The following is a 23,050-nucleotide window of genomic DNA, read 5'->3' as shown; positions in this document are numbered from 1 at the left end:
TCGCTATTTGGCGTAATTGATAAAAGCTTTTTTGAACGACGCTGCTGATTTGTTTTTCGAATTTAAAATCTGAGTCAAACTTTACCCCCAGGTTTGTGACAGAGTCGCTGAGATACGGGGTCAGAGTGCCGAGGTCAACGTTGGGGGAGGGAGAGCGACTTGGACCGAACAACATAACTTCTGTTTTGTCTTCATTTAGGCTCAGGAAGTTAGCTGAAAGCCAGACTTTGATGTCGTGCAGGCAGTCAATAAGACTTTGAACCGTGTTATTTTGTGCCATGGGAAAATAAATCTGGCAATCATCGGCATAAAAATGAAATGCAATACTGTACTTCCTAAAAATAGAACCAAGGGGGAGAAGGTAAAGCGCAAATAAAATTGGGGCAAGGATTGAACCCTGGGGGACCCCATGTGGTAAAGGAGCTGTGGACGACATAAAACTGTCTACTTTTACACAAAAACTCCTGTCGGTTAGGTACGACCGGAACCAGTTGAGGGCGGCGCCCTTAATGCCCACACAGTTCTCAAGACGAGTGATTAAGGTGGCGTGGTCGACGGTGTCGAACGCAGCAGACAGATCTAAAAGCACCAGGACAACATATTTACCAGAATCAGTGGACAGGAGGATATCGTTAAAAACTTTTAGAAGCGCTGACTCTGTGCTGTGGAGGGCTTTAAAACCGGACTGGAACAGCTCAGTGATACCATTATCCTCTAAGAAGGGCAGCAACTGACTGTAGACAACCTTCTCTAATATTTTGGAAATGTATGGAAGATTAGAGATAGGTCTGAAGTTAGAGAGGAGAGAGGGGTCGAGGCTGGGTTTTTTAAGTAGAGGTCGTACCACTGCATGTTTAAACTCTACTGGAACTATTCCAGAAGAGAGGCTACTATTGATAATGTTAAGGACACTTGATCCAATAGTAGCAAGTACCTCCTTAAACAGGCGAGGTGGGAGGGCATCTGCAGGAGAACCAGAGGGCTTCATATGACTAACTGTGTCACTTAAAAAAGAAAAGGACACCGGCTCAAACTGATGGAAAACAGAAGAGAAATGCAGGGGAACAGAAGGGTCATATGAAGGCTGAGATAGACTGGCTCTAGTTGACACAATTTTGTCAGTGAAAAAATGGAGACAATTTTCACAGAATTCAAAAGAAGCATCAAAACCAGCAGATTTGGGAGCATCAATGACAGTGTTAATAGTTTTAAACAGAACTCTGGGGTTGTTACAGTTAGAAGATATAATCTGAGATAGATATATATTCATTTCTGCTTTTACAGTCATCTGAAAGGAAAACAGGCTTTCTTTAAAAATGGCAAAGGACACATGCAGCCTGTCTTTTTTCCATTTTCTCTCTGCTCTTCTACATACGCGCCTGGCAGCCCGAGTGACGTCATTCAACCAGGGTTGAGGCGTGGCTTTAGCGCGGCGGCATTTGAAGGGCACGATCGTGTCCAGTGTTTGTGAACAGATAGAGTTGAACCCAGAAACCAACTCTTCAGTATTCAGACACACAGATGCTGCAGAATTATCATCACAAAGAGTCAAAAAAATAGAGGAGAACCGAGCAGGAGACGAAGAATTAAACATGCGAGAGCGTTGGGGCGGTGCGCACAATTTAACTGGACACTGCGTGGCAATATCAAACAGGATCGGCATGTGATCAGAGAACACAGCGTCGCAAATGTCCAAATTAAAAACACACAAACCATACGAGAGCACTAAATCGAGTGTATGCCCGCGTTCATGTGTAGAACCACACACAGACTGTACAAAGTTAAATGAGTCGATTATATTCAGGAAGCTCCTGGAAAGCGGCTCATCTGGACAGCAGGTGTGAATATTAAAATCACCCACAATAAGGACACGATCATATTTGGGCAGGATTTCAGCCAGAAATTCAGAAAAGTCAGTTATAAAGTCTTTGTGGTACTTGGGTGGTCGATAGATGACGGCACACAGGACGACATCAGAAAGACCCAGTTCAAACATGCACAGTTCGAAGCTTGAAAAGGAGGATTGTAGGCGGATCTGACGGCATTTAAAGTCATTTTTAAAAACGACTGCTAATCCTCCTCCTTTTCGACCGGACGGCCGTGGGGAATTAAAGTAAGAACACTCCGAAGGCAGAAGTTCATTAAGAGGGGCGGACTCACCGGCTCTCAGCCATGTCTCCGTCACACAGAGGAAGTCCAGTCCGCGGGAAGTGAAGAAATCCTTCAGGATAAAAGTTTTGTTTGTCAAAGATCTTGCGTTCACAAGACCGAACCTGGCGGGGGCCAGCACGTCCAAGGCCGCAATTAATCCGGGTGGTATCATAACTAAGGTCATGATTCAGTAATTATTAAGAACAATGTTTCTTACTGAGTAGAAGTTGAATGTGTCACAATACAATTCAATGCAGCCTCTAATGGGCGCACATGTTTGTCCGACAGTGATATGTGTGTAACACACACGCACAGTCACATCCTTGCTCGACAATCAACTGGCGACTGTTTTTTGTAATGAACTAGTGACTTGTCCAGAGTGTAGCACAGCCAGGTGACAGCTAACGTAGGCTCCAGAGTCCAGCCTGCGTCCTGTCAAAGCTCATTTTACACACATTATTGTATGAACAAGTAGACCAGGGGTCACCAACGCGGTGCCCTCGGGCACCAGGTCGCCCGTAAGGACCAGATGAGTCGCCAACTGGCCTGTTCTAAAAATAGCTCAAATAGCAGCACTTACCAGTGAGGTGCCTCTATTTTTTAAATTGTATTTATTTACTAGCAAGCTGGTCTCGCTTTACTCCACATTTTTAATTCTAAGAGAGACAAAACTCAAAAAGAATTTGAAAATCCAAGAAAATATTTTAAAGACTTGATCTTCACTTGTTTAAATGAATTCATTTATTGTTTTACTTTGCTTCTTATAACTTTCAGAAAGACAATTTTAGAGAAAAAATACAACCTTAAAAATGATTTTAGGATTTTTAAACACATATACCTTTTTACCTTTTATATTCCTTCCTCTTCTTTCCTGACAATTTAAATCAATGTTCAAGTAAATTTATTTTTTTTATTGTAAAGAATAATAAATCAATTTTAATTTAATTCTTCATTTTAGCTTCTGTTTTTTCGACGAAGAATATTTGTGAAATATTTCTTCAAACTTATTATGATTAAAATAATAAAATAAAAATTGAGTTTTTGGTGTAAAAAAAGGTGCCGCTGGAAAAGCTGGTATCAGTGACTACGGATGGGGCTCCTGCTATGATCGGCCGACACACAGGATTCGTTGCTCACTGTAAAGCTGACCCAGAGTTCCTAAACTTTTTGCAGTACCACTGCATCATACACCAGCAGGCCTTATGTGCAAAAGTGATCTGCTTTGAGCACGTAATGACTCCCGTCGTAGAGATCATAAACAGCATCCGCTCCAGAGCTAAACAGCACAGATCACCAGACCTATGTAAGCGTCAATATATACCGTATTTTCCGCACCATAAGGCGCCCTGGGTTATAAGCCGCGCCTTCAATGAACGGCATATTTCAAAACTTTGTCCACCTATAAGCCGCCCCGTGTTATAAGCCGCATCTAACTGCGCTAAAGGAATGTCAAAAAAACAGTCAAATAGATCAGTCAAACTTTAATAATATATTAAAAACCAGCGTGATGTGGGCGCGCATGGAGTCGTATATCAACATGGACGGAGCTGCGTGAAAAAAGCCACCCGGCCTCTTCGCGTAAACTTCCCTTAACCACTCGCTCATCTTTTCTTCATCCATCCATCCCTTCGAGTTAGCTTTTATGATGACGCCGGCTGGAAAGGTCTCTTTTGGCAAGGTCTTCCTTTTGAATATCACCATGGGTGGAAGTTTCTGGCCATTAGCATGGCAAGCTAGAACCACAGTGAAGGATGACTTCTCATTCCCTGTGGTACGAATATTCACCGTACGTGCTCCCGTTGTATCCACAGTGCGGTTCACAGGAATATCAAAAGTCAGTGGAACCTCGTCCATGTTGATAATGTTCTCTGGCCGGATCTTTTTTTCAGCTATCTTGTTTTTACAATATGCACGGAAAGTAGCCAGCTTTTCTTGAAAGTCTTTAGGCAGTTGCTGTGAAATAGTAGTCCGTGTGCGGATGGAGAGATTGCGTCTTTTCATGAACCGGAAACCTGTCGCTTAGTAGGAGCCATTTTGTGGTCTTTACAGATGTAAACACACAAAGGAAATGAAACGTAATATCCGCGCGCTTCTTCTTCTACGGGGGCGGGTGGTTGCTTACAGTAGAAGAAGAAGCGCTTCCTCTTCTATGGGGGCGGGTGCTTACCTTGGCGGTTGCTTGCGTAGAAGAAGAAGCGCTTCCTCTTCTACGGGGAAAAAAGATGGCGGCTGTTTACCGTAGTTGCGAGACCTAAACTTTATGAAAATGAATCTTAATATTAATCCATATATAAAGCGCACCGGGTTATAAGCCGCACTGTCAGCTTTTGAGTAAATTTGTGGTTTTTAGGTGCGGCTAATAGTGCGGAAAATACGGTACCTTGATGTTGCAGAAAAAAGACCATATATTTTTTTAACCGATTTCCGAACTCTAAATGGGTGAATTTTGGCGAATTAAACGCCTTTCTATTATTCGCTCTCGGAAGCAATCCGCCATTTTCTCAAACACATTACAAACACCGAATCAAATCAGCTCTGTTATTTTCCGTTTTTTCGACTGTTTTCCGTACCTTGGAGACATCATGCCTCGTCGGTGTGTTGTCGGAGGGTGTAACAACACCAACAGGGACGGATTCAAGTTGCACCAGTGGCCCAAAGATGCGAAAGGGGCAAGAAATTGGACGAAATTTGTTAAAAATACGAGGGTGTGGGGAAAGCCGACGAAAATAGTCAGTCGTTTGTTCCGCCAGTGACGTGCGGTGAGGTTGATGGCTGGTGAGGCACTGACTTCATCACAGTCAGATTTACAAACATATGAACCCTAAAGAGTATCTTATTCACCATTTGATTGGCAGCAGTTAACGGGTTATGTTTAAAAGCTCATACCAGCATTCTTCCCTGCTTGGCACTCAGCATCAAGGCTTGGAATTGGGGGTTAAATAACCAAAAATGATTCCCAGGCGCGGCACCGCTGCTGCCCACTGCTCCCCTCACCTCCCAGGGGGTGATCAAGGGATGGGTCAAATGCAGAGGACAAATTTCATTACACCTAGTGTGTGTGTGACAATCATTGCTACTTTAACTTAACTTTAACTTTACACATACAAACTGTAGCACACAAAAAAGCACATTTAATAATAAAAAAACGTTATTATGGTCTTACCTTTACTTATAAAATAAGTCCATGAGCCGCTGTTGTGCTGGATTAATGCACCCCCTGACGAGAGTGTTATATCAACTAAAGCCCTCACTTAAACTTTCCACGTGCAAGATTGAATCTCAATCAATCAATCAATCAATGTTTATTTATATAGCCCTAAATCACAAGTGTCTCAAAGGGCTGCACAAGCCACAACGACATCCTCGGTACAAAGCCCACATAAGGGCAAGGAAAAACTCACTCCAGTGGGACGTCGATGTGAATGACTATGAGAAACCTTGGAGAGGACCGCATATGTAGGTAACCCCCCCCCCAGGGAGACCGAATGCAATGGATGTCGAGTGGGTCTGACATAATATTGTGAGAGTCCAGTCCATAGTGGATCCAACATAATAGTAAGAGTCCAATCTATTTAAAAAAGTGTAACCGAGGGTTTATAAATGTGGCCTATACTGTATGAAACTACAAAATAACAAACACGGAGGCTCCAGTTTACACGAGGACCACTTTATTTATCTTCTTTCAAAAATTTCCGCTCAACTCCAACGTGTCTGTTACGATCCGCTGTCCGGATCATAGTTTGTTTATGTTTGAGTCACATGTTTTCAGCACCTTGATTTTGTTTGTGTTCAGTTGCCATGTCAACTGATTACTTTCACCTGCCTCTGGTTAGTGTTCGGGACGCGCACCTGTTGCCCGGGCACTAATCAGAGGGCTATTTAGTCTTTGCCCTGGCCTCACTCGGCCTGGCTTCCTAGTTTGTTCCCATACAACTAATAACGATTACTTAGATTTCATGCTATGCTATTTTTTCCTGCTAGCTCCCACGCTAGTCCTTTTGTTTTGCCTTTTGTGCTACGTGCATGTCTTTTTGTTATTCACCATATGATTTATATTTAAAATAAATCATTTTCCTACCTGCAAGCTGTGTCCGAAGACGTCTGCATCCTTGGGAGAACCACATCCGCATCACTATGCGACCCAGTCGTTTCAGTGTCATCACTTCCGCTCTTAGCGCCTTCAAAATAAGAGCTCAAGGCATATACTGTATAACAGCGCATAACAGGAACTTAACATCACAAAGAGGAAAGCCCATAAAAATAGGTTACAAAAGTTATTTAATAAGAAGCCAAAAAGTGCAAAAACAATAATGTTCGTGTTGGAGGAGTTGTGAATTAGGTACACCTGCAGTCTGCAGGTGTACCTAATGTTGTGGCCCTGCAGTCATTCACAACTCCTTCAACACGAACATTATTGTTTTTGCACTTTTTGGCTTCTTCTGAAATAACTTTTTTAAATAGATTCAATCTTGCACGTGGAAAGTTTAAGTGTGGGCTTTAGTTGATATAACACTCCCGTCAGGGGGTGCATTCTACGGCGGGGGTGCAGGAGGCGAGCCTCAGCCAGTGCGTCTTTTTCAGCCGTTTTATGATTGCTCAGCACAAGAAATACGTTACACACACACATACAGTTGTTGACAAAATACACTGTACATTATATACCTCAGCTAACTAAACTATGGAAATGTATAATATAATTCATATAGCAATACAGTCTCACTGCACAGCAGGCCAGCAGTTAGCCGAGTCCGTCCATGTTGAGGCACTGAGTGACGTGCCTCAACTGGCTGCTGTTCACCGCACCGTCTCTTCTCAGTATTTGAACGGTAAATGTGAAAATTCAGCAATTTTAAATAAAAATAATCTAAAACGGGTGAAGTTAAATGGAAAATAACTTTATAGTATAATCACTGGATACATATAACAATTTAATTAAAAAAAAAAATTTTTACATTTTTTTTCTTTCCATGATGGCAGGTGAGGCCCCGCCTCACCTGCCTCTAGTGACTGCACGTCACTGATGTGTACAAACATGGTGCAAAGTAATTCATGATTTGTTAAAAAATGTTAGTGGCTAGCTAGTTAAAATGGGATGTTGTGATTTCACAAAACTGTCTTAGAAGTGATCATTTGAAAATGTTCAATTTGAAAAATGTGCACTTAGAGAAAATATAAACATAAAGTGTTGCATATTGATATTTATCTGTTTCTATATACCGTATTTTCCGCACTATAAGGCGCACCTAAAAACCACAAATTTTCTCAAAAGCTAACAGTGCGCCTTATAACCCGGTGCGCTTTATTACGATTAATTTTCATAAAGTTTCGATCTCGCAACTTCGGTAAACAGCCGCCATCTTTTTTCCCGGTAGAACAGGAAGCGCTTCTTCTTCTACGCAAGCAACCGCCAAGGAAAGCACCCGCCCCCATAGAACAGGAAGCGCTTCACCCGCCCCCATAGAACAGGAAGCGCTTCACCCGCCCCCGGAAGAAGAAGAAAAAACGCGCGGATATCACCGTACGTTTCATTTCCTGTTTACATCTGTAAAGACCACAAAATGGCTCCTACTAAGCGATCCGGTTCATAAAAAGACGCAATCTCTCCATCCGCACACGGATTACTACCGTATTTCACAGCAACTGAACCGCACTGTGGAACGGGAGCACGTACGGTGAATATTCGCACCACAGGGAATGAGAAGTCATCCTTCACTGTGGTTCTAGCTTGCCATGCTAACTTCCACTCATGGTGATATTCAAAAGGAAGACCTTGCCAAAAGAGACCTTTCCAGCCGGCGTCATCATAAAAGCTAACTCGAAGGGATGGATGGATGAAGAAAAGATGAGCGAGTGGTTAAGGGAAGTTTACGCGAAGAGGCCGGGTGGCTTTTTTCACACAGCTCCGAAGGCGAACACACCTTCACTAAGACGGGCAGACAGCCTCGGACGACATACGCCAACATTTGCCAGTGGATCGTAAATGCTTGGGCAGATATTTCGGTCACAACTGTGGTCCGAGCTTTCCGGAAGGCAGGATTCACAGAACAACAGCGACACTGACTCCCGATGACTTCTACGAGACGGAACCGGCCATTTTGGATCCCACGCTTGCGCAACTTTTCAATTCGGACACCGAAGACGAAGAATTCGAAGGATTTACGAATGAAGAATAACTTCAGAAGGTGAGCGCTATGTTTATTTTGTGTGTTGTGACATTAACGTTCGAGCAACATTATGTTACTATTGCTCTACACCATTTTGAATTTTACTATGTTTGTGATTGCACATTTGCGTACATTTTGGGACAGAGTTGTTAGAACGCTGGTTTTCAATATATTATTAAAGTTTGACTGAACTATCTGACTGTTTTTTTGACATTCACTTTAGCGCAGCGTTTTTTTGACATTCACTTTAGCGCAGCGTAGGCGCGGCTTATAGTCCGGGGCGGCTTATTGGTGGACAAAATTATGAAATATGTAATTCATAGAAGGTGCGGCTAATAATCCGGTGCGCCTTATAGTGCGGAAAATACGGTATATGTTTTTGAATTATTTATTTCAAACCTGCACAGTACAACAACACACATTTTTTTTTACATTTTGGCAGAGACATTTATGCAAGGCTTGAAAAGGAATGACTGAACATTTCATGGAAGCTGCTTTTATACCCAATCATGGCACCCACCTGTTCCCAAATAGCCTGTTCACCTGTGGGATATTCCAAATAAGTCTTTTATGAGCATTCCTCAACTTTCTCACTCTTTTTTGCCACTTGTGCCAGCTTTTTTTAAACATGTTGCAGGCATCAAATTCCAAATGAGCTGATATTTGCAAAAAATAAAGTTGTCCAGTTTGAACGTCAACTATCTTGTCTTTGCAGTCTATTCAATTGAATATAAGTTGAAAAGGATTTGTTGTATTCTCTTTTTATTGACCATTTACACAACGAGACAACTTCACTGCTTTTGGGGTTTGTATATTGAAAAAAAGAACATTAAAAATAATAAAGTCCACAATAATGCATCAGTCAGATGTGTTTTGATTAGCCCCTGAAGTCGTTGAGCAGCTAAAAAATGATGTTGCTGAAAAGAGGATATGTGTCAAATGTGTGTGTGTGGAGCACAAGCACTGATCCTGCAGCCGTGTGTGGAAGTGTCAGTGTGCACACTTACTAAATAAAAGCTAAATAGTGCTGGCACCACAGCAATGAGTGTTGATAAATCATATTGGGCGTGATAAATCATTATATTGGCATTTTCTCCCAGTATCGTGGCTGTTTTAATGATCAGCATATATTCTGCATATTATTTTGCATATTCTGCTCACTTAAGAGACGCCATCCACTTTGCACAGGTTTAGTAGATCAGCTCTGCGTGTGCCATCAGGTTTGCACCTCTTTTAGTACACGCAAACCTTTAACAAATCAGGCCCTGTGAGTTCATCCTGGAGAAGAGAATTGTACTTTGTCACACCTGTGCAACTTGGGTGTGCCACCTGAAGACTAAGCTCCTGCTGGTAGCTCTTAACCACAATAAGGTGACAATCTCAAATATGAAAGTGAAATCAATTCAATAAAGTATCCTTGATCCACATTTTTCAACCCATTTATCTTAACTTGATGGCCTAATTCTTCAACTGAATGTTCACCTTTAGTAGGACTTCACACACAATAGTCAATATTTACAAAAGTGACAAGTACAGTCCACTTATGAAGAAAACAAAAACATTCTTCTCAAACTAGTTCATCAACAAGTCAGCTGCATCATGCCTCAAAGTTTCCGCATTCTCCACTTATTCACACACAGAGAAACTTAACAGCACTGCCTACACTCTAGACATAGTCATCTTTTTTTTCAGCTTGTCTTTTACTCCACCAACTAACATGGAGTCATCAGTTCCCCTCTTCTTTGACATTATTTTCATTTCATTGTGTTGTCTGACCAGTAAACACTTGCAGCGTGAGGAAGTCCACATTGACACAAATAATGATAGCCTGCATCTTACTTTTCATCAACAGCAATAACAACTGACAGCTCTTTTCCACACACTGGCTGTGTGTGTGTGTGTGTGTGTGTGTGTGTGTGTGTGTGTGTGTGTGTGTATGTGTGTGTGTGTGTGTGTGTGTGTGTGTGTGTGTGTGTGTGTGTGTGTGTGTGTGTGTGTGTGTGTGTGTGTGTGTGTGTGTGTGTGTGAGTCTGACACAGAGATGAGGCTGTGCATTTGGGATGAAATGCATAACTGATGCTACTACAATTGACACTGGCCAGTGAAGCGGCCGAGAGCCACACTGCAAAAAGTCAGTGTTCAAAAACAAGAAGAAAAAAAATACAAAAATTAGGGATATTTTATTTGAACTAAGCAAAATTATCTGCCAATAGAACAAGAAAATGTGGCTTGTCAAGACTTTCCAAAACAAGTAAATTAGCTAACCTCAATGAACCCCAAAATAGCTTAAAATAAGTATATTCTCACTAATAACAAGTGCACTTTTCTTGGTAGAAAAAAAGAGACCTTTTTGCTCAAATGTTGAAAAATATTCTTAAATGAAGTAAATGCTAGTGCCATTATCTTGACATAATGATATTACATTTCTTGAAACCAGCAAACTTATACTAAAAACTAGTTTATTGTTCTTAATGGAAAGAAAACAAGGCAAGCGCTTGTTACTCTCGGGGTCTCCTAGCCGCTCAGGCAAATCATATTGTCTAAAAATGCATTTTTCCATCCATAACATGACATCATCGCGCCAAGTGCGTGCTCTTGCAGTCAATTAGTGCGCATATATACAGCCCGGCCCCCGGCCAAAATGTTTTTAATTGTCATTTTGAAGGATTTATCTGAATGTGCATGAACTATTTCTGTTCAAAATTGTCAGAAATGTTAAATGTTTAAATATTAACTGTCAGTTTACTGTACTGTGCCAAGTGTACTACTATATGAGTACGTGTTTTCTCTTGTTTCATTGAAAATAAAACAGCAAAGTCCATTTGGCTGTCATCTGTTTTAATTATGAGACACAATTGTGTCAAAGTCATGATTTTTTTATTTCATGCTTGAAATAAGAAATGATGACTTTAAAAAAGTAGTTTTATACTTGTGAGTGTTGATGACACAACACTTGATATTCTAGTTTCAAGCATGTTTTACTCAATATAGGTCATCAAATCTCAGCAACAAGCTGTAATATCTTACTGACATCATTTTGGACCAAAACACTTAAAACAAGTAAAACACTCTAACATCAATTCTGCTTAGTGAGAAGAATGATCTTATCAGACAGAAAATAAGCAAATATCAGCCTTATTTGAGATATTTCATCTTACTTAGATTCCAGTTTTTGCAGTGCACCCCCTGGTGGCGCTATTGCTGAAAAGTGGCAGCAGTCAACTGACAAGAAGTCTTCTACAAGCGCCCCTTGTGGCCACGTCAGGTAAATGCCTGCGTGGCTTTTCTGGGAAATCACCTGACCTGACAAGCACAACAGGTCGTGACAAGTTTGCCGCCAAACTTCCTCATCGGCTGTTTTTCTACTGCTCACCAACTTATTCATTGAATCAAAGAAAAGAATAGACTTTATTGTCATTATATTTGCATATAACGAGATGAAGGACTCCAACTTAAGGTGCGGTAGTGGGAACAAATAGGGGATAGTGTTTCAGGGCTGTGAAGTCATCAGAAAGCACTTCTCACTAACTCTTACTACATTAACCCAATTTGGAAATCGCTCTGTAGTTATTTATATTAGTGGATTCACCTCCTTTTAACAGGGGAAGAAGAAAGGCCCATTTCCTCATTTTTGGAAGGCTTTTACTTGTAAGACTCAGGTTAAAAGGCATAAAAAAAGTAAAAGAAAAAGACAATTAGAATGATACATTATGCCCCATATAGAGCTCATACCAATGATCTGTTCATAATGACTCATTTTCTTATACTACATGATATAATCCAATACAGTCGCCTTCAAGTTATGTTCATGGCCACACAAAGGGCTCCACCTGCAAATATACAGAGTCTGTTTTCACTCAGAGATGGTCCTTACTTACTTACTTACTTACTTAGTCCTCTTGCACTTCAGGGCGCGTAGAGCCGACCATAGCAACCAGGTCTCTCCATCTGGGTCTGTTGTGGGCAAGGTGTTGAGCTTGTGCCATAGTCACATTGCAGGCCTTAAGGTCCTGGGCTAATACATCCAGCCAGCGAGTCCTGGGGGCGCCTCTAGGGCGTCTCCAGCCAGCTCGCTGCGGGTTGAAGTCCAGGATTTTGCGCGTGGGGTGTTCCCCCGGCAGGCGGATGACATGGCCATACCAGCGCACTCGCCGCATTGCTGCGAGGCGAGAGGCTGGGAGCTGTTGGGTTAGCTCTCTTAGGGTCTTGTTGGTGACATGCTGGCTCCACTTGATGCCTTCTATCCTCCTGAGGGCTCTGGAATCAAAGCCATCTAGCCTGGCCGCGAGGATGTTATTCAGCGGCCATGTTTCCGAGCCGTACAGAAGGACAGAGATGACAGAGGAATTGTAGACCCTCAACTTGGTGTCCCGAGATATGTGCCGGTGTCGCCACAACGGTCTCCACAGGGACTGCATGGTCCACAATTCTGAAATTCAAACACAACATAGTCAATTCCACATTCAAGGCTCAAACGTTATCTATGGCGGGGGTGAAACTGTGGGACAATGTGAGCGGAGAAATTCATCTGTCTTCTAGCCTAAGAGTGTTCAACCTTGCGGTAAAAAATGTGTTGTCGGGAAAAACTATCAGAAACATGACTAGTTGTTTGGACTATCTCAACTGTGGGACACAGGTGCAAAAGAAGTCACTGTGGAATAAGGGACATAACACACCAGACAAGGCTTCAGAAGACGAAAGATACCCAGGCAAGATGGAGCTAATCTCATGGTCACTCAATGCTATTATATCCATATTGGTGTATGTATACTGACTTGTCATTATCATATGTTATACTTCTTCAGAAATTGTCATGTATCCATCAACTCTGCTGTTGAAACTTGGACTATATAACCAACATATATAACCATCATATACAACCAACATATATAACCAACATATATAACCAACATATATAACCAACATATATAACCAACATATATAACCAACATATATAACCAACATATATAACCATCATATACAACCAACATATATAACCATCATATACAACCAACATATATAACCAACATATATAACCAACATATATAACCAACATATACAACCAACATATAAGTTGATTGTAAATTAGGGGCGGGACATGGATAAACATTCCTGCTCTTTTCCTGTATCCTTTTTCGGTGGGTGCCGTTGCATGTGTGTCAAACTACAAAGAGTGATGAAGTGTTGCTATATATGTCTGTCTGCCGGAATAAATACATTCATTCATTCATTGAAAGCTACATGAGAGAGGCTCAGCAACAAAATGTGCAGCCAATCTGAAGAGAAAAGGTATCATTTGGTCAGGTCCTGCTGCTTTACTTGTGTCCAGGCTCTTTAGTGCACCGTGTACCTCAGAGACTGACACTGGAAATTGTCATTAGTAAACCTTACTCCAAATCATTGCAAAAAACAAATAATAACAATTAACCCTTACTCAAAATAATGAATGAGACGTTACTTTTTACAAAGAAAAGTTGTCTTTGTAAAGGTTTCATGAATGATTAAGAGTAAAGTTCAGGCCAAGTCTTTAATGAAGCCTCGCCAATTGTCACCTGATTAATGAAAGGTGTAATACTTATGATAGTACTGTACAATGTGTATTGTTTATTTGCACATTTCTGCTTGAGTAATAAAAGAAGTTATTAGAACATTGAGTGTTTTGCAATGGACAATGCAATGTATACAATGTATGAAAATGTATGTTGTCCTACAGCTGTGCTTTTCCATCTTTACACAAGCTCAACACGTTGAAGCTTCCAAGTAGCATGTTCTAAGACCTCACTAACGATCAAAGCAGCTCCATGCAAATGTTTTGGATGAGCTCAAAAGTGTAGCTGAGGTTCAGGGCAGGCATAAGTCCAAACAGCATAACAACAGCCAATGTGACATTGTCCAGATTGTCCAAAACCTTCATACCCTCAAGAACCATGCCCATGTCCTCTACTTCATGACTTCAACTTTGTCTAACAACCTAGATTCCAACTGTGGTGTTTTCAATGGCCCCCTCCAATCCAGAACTCTGTGTAAAAGCAAGGATCAGTAAAGCAAAGTTAGACAAAAGCAAGCTATACAGCAGGCTGCATCAAGAAGAAGATCAAGATGAAATAGTGACACACTGACACTATGAATGCAGGTATGGTGATAGTGACATGGACACACACCTCACTACAGTCAATTGTCAAATTGCAGGGATGTGAGCACCCTTTGATAAAAAACAAAGATATTTATCAGCAGAAAGTGCTGCCACACAAACCCTGAAAGAAAATGTAGAAAATGAAGACCACATTTCCTGCAATCGGGTGCATTTCTACACTATATTTGACCTTGAGATGTATTCTCATCTACCAAGCTCTTTGACACTTCCATGTCCCATGTAATGTACCACATCATTGTTGCTACATCATTTACTAACATTATTACCTTTGAAAAGGTCATGTCAAATTATGTAACATGCATGTAAGGAACTCAGAAAATGTTTCCTATTTTCCTCCTCGGCTCATCTACAAACTCCGTTTCCATATGAGTTGGGAAATTGTGTTAGATGTAAATATAAACGGAATACAATGATTTGCAAATCCTTTTCAAGCCATATTCAGTTGAATATGCTACAAAGACAACATATTTGATGTTCAAACTCATAAACTTTATTTTTTATTTGCAAATAATCATTAACTTAAATTTTCATGGCTGCAACACGTACAAAGTAGTTGGGAAAGGGCATGTTCACCACTGTGTTACATGGCCTTTCCTTTTAACAACACTCCGTAAACATTTGGGAACTGAGGAGACACATTTTTGAAGCTTCTCAGGTGGAATTCTTTCCCATTCTTGCTTGATGTACAGCTTAAGTTGTTAAGTTGTGCTATTTTAGGCTTCATAATGCACCACACATTTTCAATGGGAGACAGGTCTGGACTACAGGCAGGCCAGTCTAGTACCCGCACTCTTTTATTATGAAGCCACGTTGATGTAACACATGGCTTGGCATTGTCTTAATGAAATAAGCAGGGGCGTCCATGGTAACGTTGCTTGGATGGCAACATATGTTGCTCCAAAACCTGTATGTACCTTTCAGCATTAATGGTGCCTTCACAGATGTGTAAGTTACCCATGCCTTGGGCACTAATACACCCCCATACCATCACACATGCTGGCTTTTCAACTTTGCGCCTAGAACAATCCGGATGGTTCTTTTCCTCTTTGTTTCGGAGGACACGACGTCCACAGTTTCCAAAAACAATTTGAAATGTGGACTCGTCAGACCACAGAACACTTTTCCACTTTGTATCAGTCCAGCTTAGATGAGCTCAGGCCCAGCGAAGCCAACGGTGTTTCTGGGTGTTGTTGATAAACGGTTTTCGCCTTGCATAGGAGAGTTTTAACTTGCACTTACAGATGTAGCGACCAACTGTAGTTATTGACAGTGGGTTTCTGAAGTGTTCCTGAGCCCATGTGGTGATATCCTTTACACACTGATGACGCTTGTTGATGCAGTACAGCCTGAGGGATCAAAGGTCACGGGCTTAGCTGCTTACATGCAGTGATTTCTCCAGATTCTCTGAACCCTTTGATGATATTAGATGGTGAAATCCCTAAATTCCTTGCAATAGCTGCTTGAGAAAGGTTTTTCTTAAACTGTTCAACAATTTGCTCACGCATTTGTTGACAAAGTGGTGACCCTCGCCCCATCCTTGTTTGTGAATGACTGAACATTTCATGGAATCTACTTTTATACCCAATCATGGCACCCACCTGTTCCCAATTTGCCTGTTCACCTGTGGGATGTTCCAAATAAGTGTTTGATGAGCATTCCTCAACTTTATCAGTATTTATTGCCACCTTTCCCAACTTCTTTGTCATGTGTTGCTGCCATCAAATTCTAAAGTTAATGATTATTTGCAAAAAAAAAAAAGTTTCTCAGTTTGAACATCAAATATGTTGTCTTTGTAGCATATTCAACTGAATATGGCTTGAAAAGGATTTGCAAATCATTGTATTCCGTTTATAATTACATCTAACACAATTTCCCAACTCATATGGAAACGGAGTTTGTACTTCTTGCCAAAATTCATATTTCAAAATGCGGAAATGTCCAGGTTTTTGTGGACATGTGACACAGCTGAAGCACTGTGTGCTAGGGGTGTAACCATTGATGGATACATGTTCCTAAATGTCAACTACATCCATTTGTGCTGGTAAAGTTTGCCTTCCAAGAGATAGGTATGGATCCTACATCCTTTTTAAAAGGGAATCCATCCATTTTATTGATACTAGAGAAAGGAAAACATTGGATCTAAGAACGTCAGACTCTATATGAGTAAATTGTTGTTTACTTGCTTGTTTGGATGCATCATTCATTTATATGGAGGTCAATTAGGGACAACAGTTTTGTACTTTTGTACTCTGAATCTAAAAGTTCAGATTTTGATGTTGAAAAATACCTCAGTGTATTCAAAATAAAAAATATTTTTCAGGTTGTATATAATTTTCACACAAAAATATGTTTTTATTAATTCTTTCTTTTCATTTATATATAGTATAATGTTAGAGCTTTCTACTTTTTCAGAATACATTTTTATTTTTTATAGTTTCCTTTAATTTTTCCAAGTTTCGTATCTTTTTCAGATTCAAATCTGTTTTGTTTTTTCCCAGGTTCCAACTTTGGCCATTTTTTTTTTTTACATAATATTGCATATAGAGAACATTCAAACACTCCATTTGAATATAAAATATTGACATTCAATGATTTGGTGCTTTTTCAAACAGTCAAAATGATGTGCAAAGAAAACTAAGCAAAAAGGTACAACAATTCTTCACAAAAATGAAGATAAATATAACCTCAGAGAAAAATGTCTTCTAAAAAAAATGGCGATTCTGATATTGACAAGACTTTATTCAGCCCTTCAAAAACAGAGAGAAAACGTATTTTTCCATACAAAAATAAAGTTATAGACATTGTAAAACCATTCTCTGTGAGACATTAATGACTTGGTATATTAATCTCTGCCTTCTTTTTATTCTGTCCTAACTTTTATTCACACGTTCATGCACATATAAACACATTTTATTCTTACTTGTTCAGTGTATTGGTATTTATATTATTACAATTCGGCTAAATTCTTTAAATTAGAAAAAAATAAATAAATATTGATTTCACAGTTACAGCATGGGGATATGTGACCACCTTAAGGAGGATTTACAGTAAAAACATACATATACAATTATTTCCAATATTTTAGAGTCATTCTTACCAATACACTATTTGTTTGTGTACATTGAAATGATTCTGATCCTCATCTAATGACAGCTACAAGCAATTGCTGAAAAGACAAAAAGTGTTAAAAAAAAAAGAGCCATAAATCCAAAGTCCAGAAGGCAGTTGCAGAAAGAAACACAACAGAAAGTAAAAGAGGGCCTACAGTGACCCCTGCTGGAATTATTAAGATAGTGGCAACACATCCTGGAAAGAAACTAACACCATAACAATAGCTAACGTTGCTAGCTAGAAAACATGGACATAAAACCAAATGAAAGTACATTTATACGAGGTGACGCTTGAGTGCGACGGCGTGCAGGACGATGAGGACAGTGGTAGATGCGATGCTCAGCTTTTCCGCAATATAGACAAAGCAGAAGACGAAGGCGACGATCTCTCTCTGCTTGAGAGAGACGATTCCCTCCAAGCTGCATGGGTTCCTCCTCCCGTGATATCGGCAAGGCATCGACAACGGGTATCGGTGCGGACGTTGTTTGACGAGCTCCATGGCCACGCCCACTATACGTCGAGGTGCGAAGTCCTTGCCGTCGGAATCTCTCTCTCTCCCAGTCAATGAGGCGATTCTCAATCTCCACCGCCAATGCGACGAGCTACTGCAATTTAATGTTGGCCCCCGGGTCTTGGCTTTGACAGCCGTGCTCTACATCAGTGGTCCCCAACCACCGGGCCGTGGATCGATTGGTACCGGGCCGCACATTAAATTTAAAAAATAAAATAAAACAAATATATATGTAACGGCTATAAGAAATACTTTGGTTATTTGAGTGAAATTCCTGCTAAAATATGTATATTGTTTGTTATGCAATGAGAGGTCCAATTGCGCCACCTGCTGGTACCTGAAAGTCTGTAAATATGACCGCAAACCGGAAGCTATTAGTAGACTTCCTGTACTCTGCTGATGGTAAGCCACGTTCTGATATTGCTCTGCAAAATATTATATATTACACTAAAGCTAACGTGAGATTTATTGTAAGATACACAGTTATTTAATAGCAGTTGAAATGCTACATTGTGGAATTTTCGTTTTGAATTGGTTGTTGCTCACGTCCATACGTGCCAACCTTGAGACCTCCAATTTCGGGAGGTGGGGGCGTGGTTGGGGGCGTGGTTAAGAGGGGAGGAGTATATTGACAGAATTCACCAAGTCAAGTATTTCATATATATATATATATATATATATATATATATATATATATATATATATCTACATTCTGAAAATATGCAAACAAAACTGTGTTTAGATAATTGATACTTCAAACTTGCATAAATAAATATTAAGGAATATAACATAACTTGGCTTCTGAGAGTTTCAAAATGTAATGAATAAAATGCTCTAGTTGTTGATAAACAAGCAATTATTTTAATAATTAAATATGGTCATTTTAAATGAATTATTATGATGACTTAAAATCAATTATTTCAAATATGTTTATTTTAATGTATAATTCTATGGCTGGATGTAATAAGGAGTCACAAAAAAATACAAATAAAAATACAATTAATTTTGATGTTTTTAGCAAAATATAGTAAAAATGTATTTAGTTTTTGTTTTTTTTAATTAATAAATATATTTACTTTTAGGTAAAATAAACATAATAATACAATTTATCTCTAGTCTGGATGATTTAGTTCTTGTCACCCTTTTGTCCTCCCGTCATGAAAAAAGGCTGTCCTCACTCAGGTCCGCATGGAGCTGGAGGGGGCGTGGCTTCCAGCTCGGCTGAAAATCGGGAGATTTTCGGGAGAATATTTGTCCCGGGAGGTTTTCGGGAGAGGCGCTGAATTTCGGGAGTCTCCCGGAAAATTCGGGAGGGTTGGCAAGTATGCTCACGTCAGATGTATTACTATTTTGCACTGAAGTCGATATTATTTTCCCCCTGTAGACATCGAAATCAGCAGAGGTGTTAACCACATATTGTGTGTATGTGCGTTCTGATCACTCTTTGCAGCTACCAGTAAAGAACCACATCACCCAATCCAGCCTCTGTGTGGGTTCTTGGCGGGACGGGTACACAGCAGTTACATATATATGCTTTTATTATTAAATTAACATAAAAAACACAAGATACACTTACAATTAGTGCACCAACACAAAAAACCTCACTTCCCCATTCACACAAAAGGGTTGTTTCTTTCTGTTATTAATATTGTGGTTCCTATATTATATATCAATATAGATCAATACAGTCTGCAAGGGATACAGTCCGTAAGCACACATGATTGTATTTTTTTATGACAAAAAAAAAAAAAAGAAGGATAATAAATGATACAGAGGGAGGTCTCTAACAGCCTACAATGAAGAGAGCTTGGCCATGGCAGAATTCAAGCTGCAGGGCAAGGAGTTTGAAGTGCCTTAATGGACTCATATGGTGAATATCTTGGAGAAAGCACACTGTCAGAAAGTGTTTTTGTCTTATCTTATTCTGACGCAGTTTTGAGATGTTAGATTTCCTGTGCTCTTAATTTGGCGATCTAGTCTGAGACGTCATTTCCTGGTTGTAGCGTTTCTGTGTAATATGGGCTCTTGTGTAAACAGCATTGTGTGCGTTCCTGACTAAAATGTAAGTATACGTCGAATATAGCACGGTTATTAATGCCAAAATGCCTATAATGTGTTAGATGTAGCCTTAAACGAGTGTTTGTTCGCAACAATGTTTCTGCTTGACGACGTAATTCGCCAGCTCAACTTTCAACCTGTTAATACTTCTTGTTACACAGTAGTTACCCTATCCTACCACTAGAGGGCGACACAGACCACGTTTAAATCACTGTCTAAATCAACAGTGTAGAGATGCGCGGATAGGCAATTTATTTCATCCGCAACCGCGTCAGAAAGTCGTCAACCATCCGCCATCCACCCGATGTAACGTTTGATCAGAATTGCACCCGCCCGCCATCCGCCCGTTGTTATATATCTAATATTAATAAAAAAAAAAAAAAAAGGGTGAAAACTACGCGAATTGCACCTTGTGCAGACAAGATTTTTCGATCGGACACGGAGGAATTAGCGATGTAAAAGACCACGTTCGGACAAAAAAACACAAGTCTAATGCCGTTGCTAGCGATACAAGTGGAAAACTTTCAACGTTTTTCGTCGCCCAAACAGATTCTTTGGATGTGATAAATGTTTTATTTACGGAGGCAATAATTGAGCATGGACTTCCAATCGCACTGGCTGATCACATGGGACAGTTAATAATGTAATGCAACCTTTAAAAATCATTACGCGGTGATCGCGATCCCAAAAATAAACTTTTCTTGCATGATAATGTCCAGAAAAATTCGCTTTATATTACTATAGAGTCCTTTTAACGAATGAGTTTGATGGTTTATCACAAACCTTAAATGAAAGAAGTCCTTTGTTCTCTTGCACCATGGCCTTGCTTCGTGTTTGGTGCGCGTGTCGGCTGTATTTCACAGCACGACATACTGTTAAAAGTGTTTATACTATTTATACTTTCAATGAACAAATTGAAGTCTTGTGAAAGGTTGACAGGATAACTGGCATTAACTGTCAAAATAATTTCAAACTATTGAAGTTAGCTTACAGAATAAACATGTCAATCAACCCATATGATTTTTGCTGTAATATTTTTGTTTTGAAAAGTCACTGTGACTGATAGAAAAGTGATGGTTTTAGCAACATTTTAACCTGTCTGAATGCTAATAATCATTTTGCGTCGGGGGGCGAAGCCCTGAACCCTCCACCAGGACTTTGTCCTGGACCTACCGGGGCCTGCGGCCCCTGGACCCTGGCTACTAGGTTTTTCTGATTTAAAAGTTGGCAGGTATGGTGAGGTTATAAAGCTTTTGCCTGTTAAAGAAAGGAGACTGATCCAATGGAGCACAGACTTGCGCGTGCCACGCTGTCACGACCCAGACGCACACCAGTGCGCAATCATATGGGAGCCACGCTGAGCGCACCTCCAAGCGCGTCTCGCTGCCGGCGACGGCCGGGTATGGGCCCACGCTCCAGCGCCATCCATTTTCAGGGCTAGTTGATTCGGCAGGTGGGTTGTTACACACTCCTTAGCGGGTTCCAACTTCCATGGCCACCGTCCTGCTGTCTATATCAACCAGGGTGAGCCCCACCCCTTTCGTGAGCGCACTGCGCGCGGAGTGACCCCTGTTACGCGCCCCCGGCAACAGGGGTGGCAAGCAGGTAAGCTGCGCGGGCGTAGCGCGCGGAGTGACCCATGTTACGAGCCCCCGGCCACGGGGGTGGCGGGCAGGTAAGCTGCTTACCTGCTGCGCGTGACGCCGGCCGCGGCGAAAGCGGACAAGGCGGGGTGTCGGTGCGGTGGGCGCGGTAGTGATCCTGGACGTGCGTCGGGCCCTTCTCGCGGATCGCCTCAGCTACGGCTCCCGGTGGGGCCCTCTCGGGGGAAGGGGCCTCGGTCCCGGACCCCGGCGAGGCGTCCCTTCTCCGCTCCGTAAAAGTGTCCATCTCTTTTCTTTTTTTTTCTTCTGTTGTGGCATATGCTGCAGGTGCCTGCTCGTTTTTCGTATGTGGGTAACAACATTTAACTATGTATATATATTTCCCAATTGGTTTTAACTGCCACCCGCAAAAAAAAAAAAAAAAAAAAAAAAAAAAAAAAATCTAATTAATCCGCCCGACCCGACCCGTGAGCGGATAAAATCTTATTTTTTTTAATTTCATCCGCCCGATCCGCGGATAATCCGCGGACTCCGCGGTTGTGTCCGCAAACCGCGCATCTCTACAACAGTGCTTATTCTCCATTCATCTCTTATGGACTGCTTTAATAGTCCATGTACATTTGTTTTATAACACATTGTAGAGTATATTATATTATATATAATTGTATACATATCCTGTTGTATTATTGCATATTATATTGCCTAAATGTATCCTCATCATTATTTGTATGTGTTCCCTTTAGACCACACACACACCTATACTACAATTGTTCAACTTCATCATTAAAGAGTGCCTGAAAGCCTCTCTGTGCCCTACTCTCTGACCGGAGTCCTTGTCCTAAGAAGATATCAGACCAGCATTCCGCATCCAGAGTAACCTACTCTATCACACACACCATCACTTGAAGTAAATAGTAGTATTTCAGTTTGAGCACATCATTAAATAGTTAGTTTGACATTTGCATGTAGACTGGAGTAGTTCAGGCAATAAGATGGGATGTTGCTATGTGACAGGAAGGAGGAATATAAAACTGCTTCGGCTTCTCCAAGTTAGGAGTGCCACTTGTTGGACTTGACCTCCTCCAGGAACTGCAGTTCTGTATGACCACGCTCGCTTGTAATAAAGCAACTTTTTGTTCAGTCAAGCGTCTCTGACCTCATTTTTGATCCAGCCGCACTGCCGTGTCGCCCTTCTGTCCGGACCAGGATGACAAGACCAGAAATACACATCAAGTTCAAATTGTTTAGTGCAGTGGTTCTTAACCTTGTTGGAGGTAGCGAACCCCACCACTTTCAT

This window comes from Nerophis lumbriciformis, linkage group LG35 (genome assembly GCF_033978685.3).
Source record: "Nerophis lumbriciformis linkage group LG35, RoL_Nlum_v2.1, whole genome shotgun sequence".
Classification (NCBI taxonomy): Eukaryota; Metazoa; Chordata; class Actinopteri; order Syngnathiformes; family Syngnathidae; genus Nerophis; species Nerophis lumbriciformis.
The sequence above is the reverse complement of the archived record's forward strand: the minus strand, read 5'-3'. Positions refer to the sequence as shown.